Source organism: Lepidochelys kempii, chromosome 2 (assembly GCF_965140285.1).
Source record: "Lepidochelys kempii isolate rLepKem1 chromosome 2, rLepKem1.hap1, whole genome shotgun sequence".
Lineage (NCBI taxonomy): Eukaryota > Metazoa > Chordata > Testudines > Cheloniidae > Lepidochelys > Lepidochelys kempii.
In genome coordinates, this window is record NC_136381.1 from 109589960 (window position 1) to 109606897 (window position 16938).

The 16938-nt window shown below is 41.1% G+C and overlaps 2 long non-coding RNA genes across 12 annotated transcripts in view; one reads left to right on the forward strand and one right to left on the reverse strand.

The window, feature by feature from the left end:
- The window catches only part of LOC140906942 (uncharacterized), a 201276-nt gene extending 191229 nt beyond the window's left edge, over positions 1 to 10047 (reverse strand). For 7 of the 9 annotated variants that reach the window (XR_012157307.2, XR_012157306.2, XR_012157301.2 and 4 more), the window contains exon 1: positions 9965 to 10047. This is a non-coding gene — a long non-coding RNA (uncharacterized LOC140906942). The remainder of the gene's footprint in view (positions 1 to 9964) is intronic. The other 2 variants (XR_012157304.2, XR_012157305.2) reach the window with 2 other exon arrangements.
- A 153-nt stretch (positions 10048 to 10200) lies between these two features.
- The window catches only part of LOC140905950 (uncharacterized), an 86624-nt gene continuing 79886 nt past the window's right edge, over positions 10201 to 16938 (forward strand). For all 3 annotated transcript variants that reach the window (XR_012156996.1, XR_012156994.1, XR_012156995.1), the window contains exon 1: positions 10201 to 10285. This is a non-coding gene — a long non-coding RNA (uncharacterized LOC140905950). The remainder of the gene's footprint in view (positions 10286 to 16938) is intronic.

The following is a 16938-nucleotide window of genomic DNA, read 5'->3' on the forward strand; positions in this document are numbered from 1 at the left end:
CTTCCAGGCTTCCAGCCTCATCTGCCTGGAATTTGTGAAACACACAGGGGCTCAGCTCTTCACCATGATAGGGGAGTCCTTTTTTATCCATCTTATCTTAAGAATCAGATCACTAATGCACATACAGGATAAGGCAACTGCCAAATTATTATATTACAAAAAGAAGATCCTTAGACACCTGTCATCTTGATGAAAGCAGCACCATCGACTGACCTTTGCCAGTTCAAGGTCGATAATGAGACAAGTCAGGCAGGAAGAGCAGCGTGTGCTGACTCCATTAACGTTAGCTGTGTACGCACTCAGTAGCACTGCATCTCCTGTCAATTAGTGTGGGTAAACTAGGGACTGCTGATTACCAGAGACATGGCATAGCGAGCTGCTGCTACCTTTACTTCTACACCCTGCTGCATTTTAATTAGCTCCAGTCCCCTGACTATTTCTTCAGAGCTTCATTACCACTGTCTTCAAGAAATTGAAGGCAAGCTTTTTACATTTCACATCATTAATGAGAAGAAATGGCGAACATTCTAACGACAGTGTCTGATAATGTCGGACTGTGTGTGTCAAGATTTGTGCAGCACAACACAGCCTCAACATCCGTCGGAACCGCACAAAAACCAGAACTAGCCAGAGTCTACAAGGGGAGAGGTTCAAAGCACAGAAGGACAAAATGACTAATACATACATGATGTGACTACGTGCAGCTGTGTACATGTTTGTGCCAGTTCAATAGCTAGATACCCAAAACGAAACACTACAGTTCTATAACATTAGGGTCAGGAAAGAAGGCTGAAAATGCCAAAGTTAAGGAATCAACCTCCATCCTTTAAACACACACCAGGGTAGAAAGGGGGCAACTCTGTGAGTTAGAGATGGAAGACAAGATCCTCATTTGGTGTAAACTGGCCTGGCTCCATTGACTTCCACAGAGCTACAGGGATTTTTACACCAGTTGTTTATCTGGCCGAGAGTTCCAGCACCAACTTTAACTCAGTTTAACCTTTGTCTCAGCCATTTTCATAACTGCAGCCTAGTTGTATTTATTTTCTGGATGGGGGGAGGGCGGAAAGGGGGTTGACTAATGAAAGATTATGTAAATAACCATAAAAACAATAAAGTCCTGACAATGTGCTCAGTGCTGTTCAGACCAGAGAAGGCAAAGTCCCTGCTCAGGGAACTTTAAGTCTAAATAACAGATTGAATAGTCCAGGGGTTCTCAAACTTCATTGCACTGCGACCCCCTTCTGACAAAAAAAATTACTAAATGACCCTGGGAGGGGGGACCAAAGCCTGAGCCCTGCTGCCCTGTGGGGGTGGGAGAGACAAAGAGAAAACCCGAGCCCTTGCCCCTGGGTGTGGGGGCCAAAGTCCCAGGCTTCAGCCCCACACAGGGAGCCTGTAACCTGAGCCCCGCCACCCAAAGCTGAGTCCCTCAGACTTCAGCTTTGGCCCCAGGCAGTGGTGCTCAGGCTTCAGCTTCAGCCCTGAGCCCCAGCAAGTCTAATGCCAGCCCTGGTGACCCCATTGAAAAAGGCGTCCTTACCCACTTTGGGGTCCCAACCCACAGTTTAAAAAACGCTGGTATTGTCCAATCCTAAAAGCACACATGTATTCTTGGATCAGGTCAGATATACACAGCACGGGGATGAGGTATTTGTGCTGACATTTTGGGCCAGATTCTCAGTTGTGTTCCAGCTCTTTTGCACTGCCTGAGTGGCAGGGTTTAGAAAGTAGCAAGATTGGCCAGCTGAGAATTCCTCCATCATGGGGAGAGATTCTATTTATAATGTTTGATTTAGGGGTCTGTATATCATCTGAATTTTATCTTAACACTAGTATCCTCTGAATCCCACTCTCAGCCTACATGCCATCACTACTCTTCCATTTCCTGAAGCAATAGCCTCTTTAACTAACCTGTCTCACACATTACCCATACAATAGGTTCTACAATTTCATAGTTAATGATCTAGCAAACCTACATCCAAATTATTTTTCACAGTTTAAACGAATCTTAGAATGAATATTACAGGAGTAACAAAAAGTTGTAATTAAAGAATCACTTATTACATACTTGAAAGTAAAAGTCTCGGCTGGTCTGAAGAAACTTGCACTTCTCTTGTTTTAGAAGCTGAACAGTTCTAGCCTGATCAGTGCTTGGATAGCAGATCAAGTAAAAAAGAGGTCAGTAGTGTATGTATGTGTTTTGGTATTTTTTTCCTACAGTCCATCTACAGTGCAACTGTACTACTAACCAAAAAAAAAAAAAATCGGTTCTCCTTGAGCTTAATAGGTAGCTTTACAGCTTTAGGATAAAAAGTTCACAGTTCAACTACTTGCTAGAATGGGTCCTTCACAAATAATGACAATCCTTCCTTTGATGTTTAGTCACTTGGATACCTTTCTGTGTGGAACAATCTTGGATCTTGAGTATGTTGTGTATTAGCTCCAAAAATCCTTCTGGAAAAGCACAGTTCTTATTGTACATTACCATTATCCACTTTCTTAAAACTTGCATAATGACAGGATTCAGAGAAGCAGCCGTGTTAGTCTGTATCCACAAAAAAGAAAAGGAGGACTTGTGGCACCTTAGAGACTAACAAATTAATCTGAGCATAAGCTTTCGTGAGCTACAGCTCACTTCATCAGATGCATGTAGTGGAAAATACAGTGGGGAGATTTTATATACACAGAGAACATGAAACAATGGGTGTTACCATACACACTGTGACAAGAGTGATCAGGTACGGTGAGCTATTACCAGCAGGAGAGGAAAAAGTAAATAGAAAAATAAAATATCACCAGCAGCCACACACCACACAACGAAAACACTAACCCAGGAACCTATCCTTGCAACAAAGCCCGTTGCCAACTCTGTCCACATATCTGTTCAGGGGACACCATCATAGGGCCTAATCACATCAGTCACACTATCAGAGGCTCGTTCACCTGCACATCTACCAATGTGATATATGCCATCGTGTGCCAGCAATGCCCCTCTGCCATGTACATTGGCCAAACTGGACAGTCTCTACGTAAAAGAATAAATGGACACAAATCAGACGTCAAGAATTACAACATTCAAAAACCAGTCAGAGAACACTTCAATCTCTCTGGTCACTTGATTACAGAGCTAGGAGTGGCAATTCTTCAACAAAAAAACTTCAAAAACAGACTCCAAAGAGACACCTGAATTGGAATTAATTTGCAAACTGGACACCATTACATTAGGCTTGAATAAAGACTGGGAGTGGATGTGTCGTTACACAAAGTAAAACTATTTCCCCATGTTTATTCTCACCCTCCGCTGTTCTTTACACGTTCTTGTCAACTGCTGGAAATGGTCCACCTTGATTATCACTACAAAAGGTTTTTTTTCTCTCCTGCTGGTAATGGCTCACCTTATCTGATCACTCTTTTTACAGTGTGTATGGTAACACCCATTGTTTCATGTTGTCTGTGTATATAAAATCTCCCCACTGTATTTTCCACTGCATGCATCCGATGAAGTGAGCTGTAGCTCACGAAAGCTTATGCTCAAATAAATTCGTTAGTCTCTAAGGTACCACAAGTACTCCTTTTCTTTTTTCTTAAAACTGTTTATCCTGCCTGGGGTTTGCCCTTTCTTTTCGAAGTGCAAGACTGTGGCCATCCCTTGCATAGTTATGAAAGGTGGGAGGACATAGGGCCAGCAGTCCTGGCTAGTCACAGAGGAAAATTCACACTATTATAAATGGTGGTGCAGTGGATCTGTGGGGGTTTTACCCAGTATCCCTCTGGGTGTTTGGGAAAGTACAGCCTCCGTCTCTTCCTAGTTCTGCCTTGCTAGGGAGAGAGATATTTCCCCAGGGCTGTGCCCCATCACAGTACTGAGCTTTAATGGCACAGTCTGGTCCAAAATGTGTTTTAACTGTCAAATGTCATTTCAACTCAAGGAGGACAATGCATGTGAGGTAATTTTTTTTTATTGGACCAACTTCTGTTGGTGAGAGAGACAAGCTTTTGAGCTTTTCCACAGGTCTGAGAAACTCAAGGGCATTTTTTTCTTTTACTAGCGAGTAGCACTTTGAGACTGGTTAAAAAAAAATTCTGTTTGTAAAATAATCATTGCCAAATAAAGTATTTTAAGTTTTTAAAAATAACTCCTGCCGATGGACTTTCTATACCAAGTGTCAAAGCAGAGCCTATTCTTATAAACAATACAGCCCCTTGTTTTAGCCCTAAGGCTGAATAGGAGAAACTAGTCTTTCAATGAAATATGAAGGTCTGCTCTGAGCTAAAGCAAATGACAATTAAAAGGAAAAGCCTAGACAACATGCACCCCTTTACTGTTCCACAGATAAATTTCAGGCCCTTTTTCTTGAGGCCAGGTTGCATCAACATTCATGCTGTGCCATCTAACAAACACTTGTTAGCCACCTACTTAAAATATCTTTAAAATAGCAATGCAAAAAACCCATCATCCAAACATGTGGGTAAATGTACCTGGAGGCTGAATGCATTATGCACGCAAAATCATTGTCACCCCTAACATAACCATATTTTCCTATTGCTACTGTGGTGCATGCCATGCACATTCTGTCCAATGTAGTTGGTCCGGGGATCCTGAGATATAGAAGAGAATGGAAGCATGAATTACAACTCCCATGTGGCACCACATCAGCACTTCCAAATTAAAATTCTTTAGTTTTTAGCTGAAATATTTTTCAGTATTCAAATTTTCACCAAAAAGAAAAAAATCTACAAAAACCTGCTAATTTTTCAAACAGCTCTATTCATTTCCACTCCCATTCTTCCAGCCTCTCTGCACCGACTGGCAACTCAGTGAGTTATCAATCCCCATTTCCCACATGAGTTTGTAGCTACGTACAATACAACTCACAGTGTATTAGAATGACTATGCCAATCACAGATGGAATGCAAACAAACATATATTTTCTCTTTTAAAGTATTTATTGTCTCAGAGTTTTCTCCTAAATTTACACTCATTCTCAAACTACAAGATACCATCTGTTTACCTAATCTGAACACAAACAGATTAAGAACCAAGCAGTGACTGGTCTACTCCCTGCAGAGCTCTTCAAAGCTATCTGCACACACTCAGGTCTCTCCAGGTAGGAGCTGTTTATGCTAAAGAAAGGAATCTCACAGCATTTTAACTTCCATGAGTGAGTAAATATTTGATGCCCCTTTGTTTTGGATCTCTGTCACACATTGTGTGCCACATTTGGGCCCTGGGACAGGTTAAGAAGTCTGTACATATTTGCGGCCCACTCTATATGCCTCTCATACTTGATTGACAGCTTATTAAATGCCTTCAACCTAATAATCAGAAGGAAGGGAAGAGAGTTCCTGACAAATGCACCTAGCCATAGATCTGTATGTTTCCCTTTAACACAGAACTCTATGGTTTACTAAAACCCTACTGACATTAGCCAAGGTCCCTCTTGTCTTCAGTTCACAGAGCAATGATGACTAAGGACCAGATTTTTAAAGGTATTTAGGTGCCTACAGCTGCAGATAGACATTCAGTGAGATTTTTAAAAGTGCCTTGGTGCCTACATGGGAGTTAAGTGCCTTGATGCTTTTGAAAATCCCACTAGGCATCTATCTGCACCTTTATACCTGCACTATCTGCAAACTTTTGAAAATGTGATTCTACGCTTACAAGGGAAGGGGGAGAATTAACAAGGCAACGCTGATCAAATTAAAGGAACAGTAAGATGAAGGACATTATGATCACATAATGGCCCGCCTGGGAATAATGGTTAAAAATATTTTAAACTATGTGCAAAGTATATCTGTGTTCATTTATTCGTCACAGAAGAGTGTTTCTGCATTTCTAGCTGTCCCATTTTAAAATCACCCAAAATAGCTTTTAATACTGCTGGTGATATGATTCGAACAAGAAGGAGCAGAAGAAAATGTCCACAATGGGGAAAAAATAAAAGATACAGGTGAGTTCGGAACCTGAGAGTAGTCCCTACAAACCAACAAATCACTGATGCATGCCACATAAGCAGGAAGGGAAAAAATATGACTGTGGATTTAATAACAATTGTGTGTCCTTAACACGTTTATTGTGAGAATCTTTTAAAAGCCCATTTATTTGTTTGCTAGGAGCTTAGAGTTATTTAAGCAAAAGCACACTGCTCTCTTGGGTCCCTGAACTCCCCTTCTTCACAAAACCACAAAAAAAGGAGAACAATGAAAACTACTCACTTTTTCTTTCCTGCAAGGTCCACCACATTCTCCCCAATCAAGGCAGAGCCAGCAGGAGCCAGGAAGAAACAGAGGCTGTACTTCCCAAACACCCAGAGGAATATTGGATAAAACCCTCACAGATCCAAGGTCACAAGTGTACACCCTTTCTAGTCTTGTGCCCATCTCAGATACCTTCATCCCCCTCCTCACCATTTGTGGTATGGCTAACAAAGTTACTATGGTAACAAAGTTTGTAGGCTGCCATTGCTTGTCTCACCCCACCACTTCATGTGCATGGCCCTAAGGCTGATTCATGTAATGTGGGGTTTTCCAACATCTGTTGTGCCAGCTGAAGTCAGGGAACATACGATGCAGAGTGGCTGTTCTTCAACTTTTCCCTCAGGTGCCACACACACACCAGTTTCTGCCCATCTTATAGGACAGGAGGTAGTCAATCAGATGTGTTTACATAGGTGGGGAAATGGTGTGCATTAGAGTAGTTATATAATGAGAACAGGAGCCTTATTGAAAATTAGACTCTCTCTCCCAGCTTAGCGGTTATTTGATTTGAAAAGTAATATGAATGCAAGATTCAACTTATGGATCTCAGAACTGTGACCTGCCACTAAGCGTACATGAAATTTCAGTTTAGGTAACTTTTAAGGTTTGACTCACGTTGGACAAAGACTCCATATCTAGTCAATATCAGCACCTCAGGTCCATAAGCCTTGATTGGAATAAAAAACCCAAAACTTAAGATGTGCTAAAAACATACGGAGTACTTCTCTGTCTCTGCCACTGAAATGAAAACCATAGTCTTTGTTCTGTTTGTTCTACAATCCATGGTTTATCACTGTCATGTTTAAAGCAGCTTTAAATGTTTGTTTAAAGGAGATTTTGGAAGGGGACAAAATTCATTAGACTACTGACAAGGAAGGGCCAAGTTCTGCTTTCCTTTAAATTCATAAAAAGAACAGGAGGACTTGTGGCACCTTAGAGACTAACAAATTTATTTGAGCATAAGCTTTCGTGAGCTACAGCTCACTTCATCAGATGCACAGATGTAGCTCATGAAAGCTTATGCTCAAATAAATTTGTTAGTCTCTAAGGTGCCACAAGTCCTCCTGTTCTTTTCGCGGAAACAGACTAACACGGCTGCTACTCTGAAACCTTTAAATTCATGCCACTCAACTAGCTTCAATCTCTACTTGTGCTGGTGCACCGGAAAGCAGAATTTGGCCCGATGGCATTAAAGTTGCTGTGTGAACCAGCAAATGTAAGCAACGTGTTAAGAAGAAACCTGGTTGGCCACTGTGCTTCTCAGCTACATTTCCAGGTGTAAAAATGTAATAAAATCATATAACACTGACCAAAAAATAAAAGCATAGAAATGCTGAGAGCTACTAGGGGCTAGATAGCCCACTAGGAAAGGCAAGGAAAACACTGAGACCTTAATAATGCTCACCAGCCAAAGTGAAAATGGAAAAGTACCCATTTTTTTGCTCTCCATTAAAATGTGCTGATACCCCCTACAGACCATTTCACTTTATTTATTTTTTGTTGGATGGGTTTCTGTGACAATATCTGAGAAATCAAGAATAAAAGTCCACTTGATCTCCGGGTCCCAGCAGAGTTATTTTAAATTCACAGAGCAGAAGAGAAGGAAAGGTTTTCATTTTCTATTTGATTCTTGGATCTTTCTTTAGTACACTGTAACCCTGCATGGTTTCAAACATGCTCATTAGGTGCTAAGCTAATAGTGGCTATAATTAAATGAAAATTTCTATCTACTGCCAAGGTGCATAGGTTTCTGGGGAGCTAGCTCCTTCTCACCTTTTCTGTATACTTGTGGATAAATATGAATATTAATCAGCACTTCTCCCCCTCCCTTTTCCCAATTTATTCACAACTATCCTTTCAGTGCTGAAAAGAAAAAATGTAATTAGCTTCTCTTAGTTCTCTGTGAACCTTCAGTCTCCTCTGGTATCACTGAATGAGCCTCCCACTTTGCCAGTGGACAGCATACTGATCAAGAAAAGGGTTTTTAATAAGATGGGGTTTTGATTATCTTCAGCAATGCTGACAAGCCATGGAGTGCTTCCAATGATGGAAATAAGATTTCTAACTCCTGTTTCTAATGATGTAACGCAGATTGGATGTACCTTTGATCCAATGAAACATATTATCAGGCCAGGTTCAAAAGACTTCTTAACTAAAATATGGCAGCAAACTCTCAATGGTAGTAAGGACCGCAGGATTTGATCTAGTACCACTGCTACTAATAAGAATAATAACATCACCTCTCTGCCAAACAATAGCAGATGTCCAGGGCCTTGCAGGTCAGTTTCCTATTGCAGGAGAAAGTGACAAGAATCTGGTGCAACTGTTTTATATTATATACATCAGTCCTTGAACAGATTCGAGCAAACAGCTTGTGGGCAAATCTTTCCTTCACCAATCTCAAACAAAATACCAATACCTAGTACCCAGGAAACAAACCTGCCCTAAGAATTTACTCTAGTTACAGAGATTAAGGCAAAGAGCAAATGCCCCAGCTGCTTGTCACAGTTTGCCCCAAAAGAAACCACCTCACAAAACTAATACCACTGCAGCTTTTCTTTAAAGACTGAATTGTGATTGCATGCTAAGGAAAAAGTAAGACTATTTGCAACAGCACCACTTCTGCCATAAGTTTGAGTTCTTTTGATTCTGTCTATATAACATAGTGTATGAGTGAACTGGGGAACATTTTCCTTATCATCTGACAGTGGAAGATATATAGGAAAAATTCAAGGAAAGGATTTGAAAAAAAAAGCAGCAGTGTCTGTTTAGGGCCAAATTAAGGCAATCTCAGTCCCTAATAACATTCCCCATGGAAACCCCCTTACCCATGCACCATGGGGCATGCCCCACTCTCTGTACTGTAGTCCTACCCATAGCTACAGTGGCCATAGCAGGGCCACTCTACACAAGAGCCATCTGCTGACCTGACAGGGAGCCATCACTTCTTATCTGTAGGCAGGCTGAGCTTCCCTGTCCTCAGACTGTTGCCCCCCCCTCAGTTTGGGTGGGCTGGGATCTACCCAATCTCCACCAGCTCATCTGTATGTGGAAGAGCCTGCCAGCCTTACCCCAGCAGGGTCCTGATGAGATGGCTGCAGAAAGGGCCCCCCCGCACACACACAGGGCATGTCTACACAGCAAAAAAACCCTGCAGCAGCAAGTCTCAGAGCCCAGATAGAAACACTTGGGCTTGCAGGACTGATGCTACAGCACTGAACAATGTGTGAACATTCCCGCTTGGCCTCTGAACCCCACCCCTCTCCACACTGTGCCAGAATGTCTACATGGCTATTTTTAGCACGGTGACACAAGCCCAAGTCTGTAGACCTGGGCTCTGAGACTCTCCCATATGGGATTTTTTTGCCATGTGGAGATACCCACAAAGACCTCTGCGGGGAGGGGTGTGTGTCAGGATTAGAACTGGGCAAATACTGAAAGAAAACAAAAACAAACAACTAGAAACACACCCATAGATATTATTTTGATATTTTAAATGAGCTCACTTTGTGTTCACACCTGTTTTGCATTTAATTTCTGCAAATATTCCAGCAAATATGTTTACTGAAGAAACAGTCACTAAACCTGCCAACTGTAAACAAATATTTGTGAAAAGCTTTTTCCCTATTTGTAACCCCAAATATTTACCCCAGAAATCATATTCTAAGAGTTCCACTAATCTAATCAAGGAATAGAAACTTACCATATAACCTTTGTCTCCAATCAGATGCTTACATTTTAACAACAATCTGCGGACAAAGAATCCTTCAGAGAAATGAGGAACACATAGATAAAATCCTGATGTGTTCATTGGTCATTCAAAAACTGAAAAGGGGAGTGAAATTCATCATGTAAATTATTCATTGCTAGTTATTCATTCAACTCTGGTCAGGAGGAAGGTCTGCCCTTGACATCTTCCAAATAGGGGAGTGTATTACAGACCTGCTCCAGGTCAACAGCAGTCTTTCCATTGAGTTCAATGGGGATTGGTTCTGGACCTAAAGCAAGAGTGGTGTGATACAAGGTAAAATGTTTTTTAAAAATATATATAGATTGTTTGAAAAATAAAAAGGAAACTGAAGAAATTACTTAATTGTTTATTACACTTAACCTAATCACCTCCCTGTTTCCTTGTGCTCCTCCCACCTCTCTGTCTGGTTTGCTGTTGTCTCTAGTCTTAAACTTAGAGCTTAAGCTCTTTAGGGCAGGGACCATCACTTGTTATGTGTGCATAGTGCCCAGTACAATGGGGCTTTGATGCTTGGCTGGGACCTATAGGTGCTATCATAATAACAACTATAAGAAGAAATGTAGTACTGTATTTACTATGGATCTCATTCTGCTTACTATACGCATATAAGCAAGGACTGTAGGATTGGGCCTAGTATGCCAATTGTCTAAATTGCTTACGAAAGCATCAGCTAAATAGGGGTTCATACATTTGTACAGTACCATCAATCAGCATACAGAAATCTAAGGGGAAAAGAAAGAAAGCAGTTTAGGAGGCAAACAAATTTTACACTAAGTCCAAGCCAGGTGTCTATAACATGTTTAGTTGATATTTACACAGAATCTATCTGAAAATTAAGGTGTCTTTAATTGCCAAGGGTAGCAGATGTGTTTTCTTGAAGCTATTGCCAAAAAGAAATAAGTAAAAAACTAGAGTACAGCTCCTTTGCTTTTTAGAGGTTGCTGTCCCTGCTGTCTGCATGGTCCAAGAAGAGTAGCAGCCATATATCAAATGATTTAAAATATTTTAACTTGCAGGTCTGTAGCTGCCTCCGATTATTCTTATTCTGTTTCACAATGAGTGAACTTCAGATGTAAAGTGCTGCATTCCTTGTGTGCACATTTGCTTTTCATTAACAAAGGATACATGTGTACTGCCAGAAGTGAAACCCTAAACCTAGAATAATAGTTTACAACAACAGCATTAGTAATACAGCTTCTCACATGTCTCGTCAAAAGAAAAGAAGTAGGCTCAGAGTAGCGAGCTTCTCACCTCCAGGTCACAGTTCAAATCAAAATCCAGCTGTGTAATTGGACCTCACTGGTGCCCGGTTTGGTAGACTCAGCAGAGAGACCAAGGACTGAACATGCATGAAGACTAAACTGTGGTACCCTCTCACTACCAGAAGTAATTTCTGCAGGACTCAGGCACATTGGTTGGGGCTGACTGGAGAAGTTTGTACTGCCACTATCTGAGCTTACCTACTTTTTGGAAAATAGAGGACTTTATTCTCCAGGATAAATTTACCTTTAAAAGAAAAAAAAAAGAGGTTTTTAAAATGTTATAAATAGTAATACACACAAAGGACCTAATGTGAAGTCCAACGAAGTCAGTAGGAGTTTTTCCACGGAGTCCAAAGAAATATCCTGTTATTTTCCATTTTATGAATATATTACCATGCTTGATTTTTTAAAAATATACTTGTCTTATTTTCTCAGACATTTAACAAGTGACAGTTTTAAGCACATCTTAGAATTAGGGATAAAGACTTACATATGTTAACAGGACCACTTACAGTGCCTAAAGTTCAGAAAAATTGTAAATCTTTGCAGGATCAGGGCTCAATTAATTAATGTACTCAATAGCACAAATATTGACTACTCTAGTGCCTAAGCAGTAGCTAAGGAAACTCAAGACTGCACCTTCCAGGTTTACACTCGAACATGAATGTTGAAACTTCATGAGCCTTCCTTTTAGACTGGTGACAGGTGATGGAACAGAAAAGAGAGCATGTTCCAAAGGCGGGAGAATTCCACATGAAATGGGAAATGTACTTGGATGGGGAATATGGGGGAAAAACCAGCAAAAAGTGTACATTTCTGCAATTGAGAAGAGAAACCACTATTTGCAGAGAACTTCGCACATTGGTCCTGATCTTGTGAATGGCTGAGCACCTTCCTTTGAATCACTGAGAACCCTCAACTCAACTTTCACTGAAGTCAATGTGAATCAAGGGTGCAAAGCATCTTACCTCTTTCAGAGAAGGAAAATTAAGAGAGAAAAATTTATATCAGCACAATCACTTGTCTGGCTTTTTTACCCCTCCTTCTCCCATCCTTGGTTATTAAGGAGATCACACTAGCTAGGTCAGTGTACAGTAGTTCTCCATATAAATTCCTCACCTAAACTCCATTGCTCTGTTTGATAATGCTACCACCTTCCCAGTGCCACAGTGTTGTGGTTTTTTTTAAACTATAACGGTATTTGTTCAGACGACATACTTTTTTAAAAAAAGCAACAAACCTCCAACTCTACATACTGCAGAAACCATCACCCTGTGACCAAGAGCTGCAGAATGCCTGAGGTAGGGAAACACTATTTATTCTTGTAATGGCTTTTATGGACAAATCAAATGAAGTGAGATGTTTCTGAAAATTTGATCATTCATCACCAAAGCATTTTCCCATCTTGTACTCATCAGTTCTACTACCCGCCACTGCAGGAAATATGTCTTCTGTAAAGAAATAGATAGACACAAACACACATGCATACAGAACAAGTGTCTGGCCTCCTTTAGATTTATAGAGAAGTAAGGTATGTTTAAACATTCATTTTCATTTTTTTTTAATAGCTAAGCTCCAAGTGCTGTATCTGGCCATGAAATCAACTTCTGCATTTTAAGCCCTTCTTCTCCACCAACAGGACAGCATGCATGGCCTATTTTCAGGTTACTGTTTTGTTTTTGTTTTAATTGTAATGGTTTTAGAATTACAGAAAAATATACCAAAGATACAGTGAACTCCAAACTTGGATCTCTACAGTCATTTTCTGAGGCATTGGGAAAGGTGACACTGTGGTCACAAAAAGTAGTTTTAATCCTGGCAAAGTGTTGGGCTATGGAGGTTGTTGTTTTGTTTTTTAACATCATGAAATATCACAAAGTAATTTGGGAGTTCGTGGGATGAAAGTTTCAGCATTTTTGCTTGCTTACAAGAACTGCGCCAAAAATGTCATACCCCTCTATTTGCAAAAGCTTGGCAGCAGCCCTTAGCTGACAAAAATTACAATATATCAGTGTTCCCTTTCCAATGCTGCTTTGCAAAAGAAGAATTTTACATTGAATTTCATGTTGTAAAGAACTGAATGAAATTAATCATAGCTGAAAATAATCATTTCAAATCAATCTTAACATTAAAACTATTTGCAGTTAGTTACTGCTAGTGATGGGCAAAACTCAAAAAGTTCAGAGGATCTAGTCATAAAAATCAAGGCAAGTATATCAAGAAAAGTTCTGACCCCAAGGAAGCTCTGGAACTTGTGACATATAGACTTGAAATTAGATGAAAGTTTCGAACCATCCGAGGAGTGAAGTTCTGGAACAGCCTTTCAAGGGAAGCAGTGGGGGCAAAAGACATATTTGGCTTCAAGACAAAGCTTAATAAGTTTATGGAGGAGATGATATGATGGGATAGCCTAATTTTGGCAATTAATTGATCTTCGACTACTAGCAGTAGATATGCCCAATGGCCTGTGATGGGATGTTAGATGAGGTGGGATCTGAGTTACTATAGGGAATTCTTTCCTGGGTGTCTGGCTGGTGAGTCTTGCCCACTTGCTCAGGGATTAGCTGATCACCATATTTGGGGTCGGGAAGGAATTTTCCCCCAGGGAAGATTGGCAGAGGCCCTGGGGGTTTTTCACCTTCCTCTGCAGCGTGGGGTACGGGTCACTTGCTGGAGGATTCTCTGCACCTTGAAGTCTATAAACCACGATTTGAGGACTGCAATAGCTCAGACATAAGTTAGGGGTTTGTTACAGGAGTTGGTGGGTGAGATTCCGTGGCCTACATTTTGCAGGAAGTCAGACTAGACGATCATAATGGTCCCTTCTGATCTTAAAGTCTATGATATAAAGAAAGCAGATGGCCCAGCAGAGTTTAAGAAATCTGCTGAGACCCCAAGATGGATTTCTTTACGCTAAGTATTGAGAGTGTATGAAAATCTGTGATTTGCTTGTTATGTCAGAGGTCAGACTAGGTAACCAGAATGGTCCTTTCTGGCTTTAGAAACTGAATCTGTGACTATGGGCAAGTCTACACTACAGAGCTACAACAATGCAGCTGCGCCGCTATAGTGCGTCTGGTGAAGATGCACTATACCAATGGGAGAGTGCTCTCCCGTCGGCAAAATTACTCCACCTCAGCAAGAAGCAGAAGTTATGTCGGCAGGAGAGCGTCTCCAGCCAACAGAGCACTGGTATGGACAGCACAAAACTTGCATCGCTCAGGGACAGCCTTTTTCGCACCCCTGGGCAACATAAGTTAGATCAACTTTAGCAGTAGTGTAGACCTGGCCTTAGTCTTGACCTGAACCTAAAAAGTTTCAGGTTTGAGTTGAAACTGAAACTGTGAAATAATTGACGTTTGAAATGTATGGCAGTGAATGAGACTGAGGGAAAATGTACGTTTGCAAAATGTAAAAACAACCACAAAAGGGAGGTTATAATAAAACCCTCCAGTGTCCATTACAATATTCCTTTAAAAGCTGAATGATTTATTGCTAATGGCTGGCTTGCCTCTAATGCGCAGGGAAGTAAAAAAGACAAATAAGACTCATCGCATAAAGGTAGTTCTAAGAAAATGGACCATAACGGTTTTCTGAAGAATGAGTTGGCTGTGAAAGTATTACTTGCTCTGCCTTCATATTGCATCGCTATCAGACAGGCTGATCTTCTTAGAGATAATTGAAATAGGATTTTTTAAAAGGCACTTCTAAAGAGGAGTCAAAAACATATTGTATATTAATGTATTGAATGGAGGCAATTTCTCAGATATGTGTCTTTTATCTTCAATATTAGTGTTAGTAGAGATGGTCTTGAACTAGCATCTCACATCCAAGTCAGCCTCCATCCCAAATTTCAGAGGGGCTCAGGATCAGATACTCCATTCTGAACCTTACCCCACACTTTTGTACTCAATTCAAAGGCAAAACCAAGAGGGATTTGTTAGCCTAATCTGGTTCAAATATGGCTGAAGGCAGCAGAAATCTCTCAAGAACTGCTAATCTTGAGAGAGATTGTCTCTTGAACTAGCTGGTATTTTTTCAGGGCTATTATTGTGTAACCCTTCTGCCAATCAGAGCTGGCAGCAACAAGGGCCGGGCTCAGTATCTAGGGGTTCCATTCCAATAACACAATGCAAAACCGGCTCGAGCCCCCACCCAGTGACCTGGGACAAATATATACCACCCCTGCTGGGTATCTCCAAGAGGCATACTTCCCCTCTTGCAAGCACAGAGCCTGAGTGTAGCAAAAAGCCTTTTAATAACAGAGAGAAACAATGTGGCATTATGTTGGGATTCATAACACAACCCATTAGCAAAAAACCCACTCCAAGCAAATTGGGGCATGTCCTTTCCCTTTGGTTCTTGAGTCCAGCAACCCAAAATCACCCGAAGTCCCAAAAGTCCAACAACCCAAAAGTCTCTGTCCCTGATCAGGGCAGCCCCAGAGTTCAAAAGTTTATCTGCAGAGTTTTACCTCCCAACCTGGGTGGAGCTGAGGGGGGGAAGTTAAAGGGCACCTTACATGGTCCAAAGCTGATTGTCCCACCTATCCATGGGGCTCCACTCTGCCAGCCGCCCCCATGAGCTGCTCCTATTCACTGGGTTTTGGAACCCATGACCCTTGCCTAGTGACTGCTGCTTAGTTGATGGTGAGTCTCTCCATCATAACAAAAGGCCAAGTATAGTTCCACTGTTCCTGATTCACATAATCAGGATAATAACAGTTTATTCCTGCCCCAATAACAGAGAAACTGGGGCTCCTACAGCAGCCAAAGTGACCATCTAGGCAGGGTGGGTGTGCCTATGCAAATGAGATCAGCCCCTGAAGTTCTTTTCCACAACCCACCATGACTCACCACCAGATGTCAGGGTAGAGCTCATCCTGACTCTGCTTACAATTGTCATTCCCAGGTAGAATGTGGTGCAGTAGTTGAGCCTCGAAATTCACTGTGGTAGGTCAGCTGTCCACCGGGTGGCAGCTATTGCTATTGGGGAATCCCTTAGAAGCAGAGAGTCCAGGATGGCCTAGTACTGTGAAACGTTTCTCAGTTGGAGGGCAGATAGCTTCAAATGAGGGGATGCCAGGGTTTTAGCCAGCTCCTTACAGTGGTTCCCTCGTCCCACCAATATCCCTTGCATTTTGACTTGTTTTAGCTTTAGTCAGTTGTTCTTCATTTTGACACCAATGCTGGACAAGCAAAAGGAGGCTGTGCTGTTGGCATTTGCTGTGAAGGAGATATAGACTTGGAGGTTGTCTTTGTACTGTTGCATTTGGCACCATAGAGATATTTATCTATTTTTATGTCCCCTACCACTCTAGTATCGGAACACTTTTTTCCTGTACCTTATAAGCAGGGCTCCTGAATTTATGGTTTTAACCGATAAACACCCCAGATCCCAAAAGTGAAATCAGTATTTATCCATTACTCCTTCCAGTATATTCAAAAAGAAAGCCTTGAAAAACTCCCAATTTTAGACATCTATATAAAACTCAAAAATTGCTAAAAATAAACCCTGAAAAAATGAAATTAATAAACCCTGAAAAACAGAAGCCCTACTTATAAGAAAATATACAGGGTAAAATCCTGGCCCCATTGATTGTCGATGACAAAATTCCTATTGACTTAAACGGAACAGAATTTCACATGCAAATCTTAGTTTAAC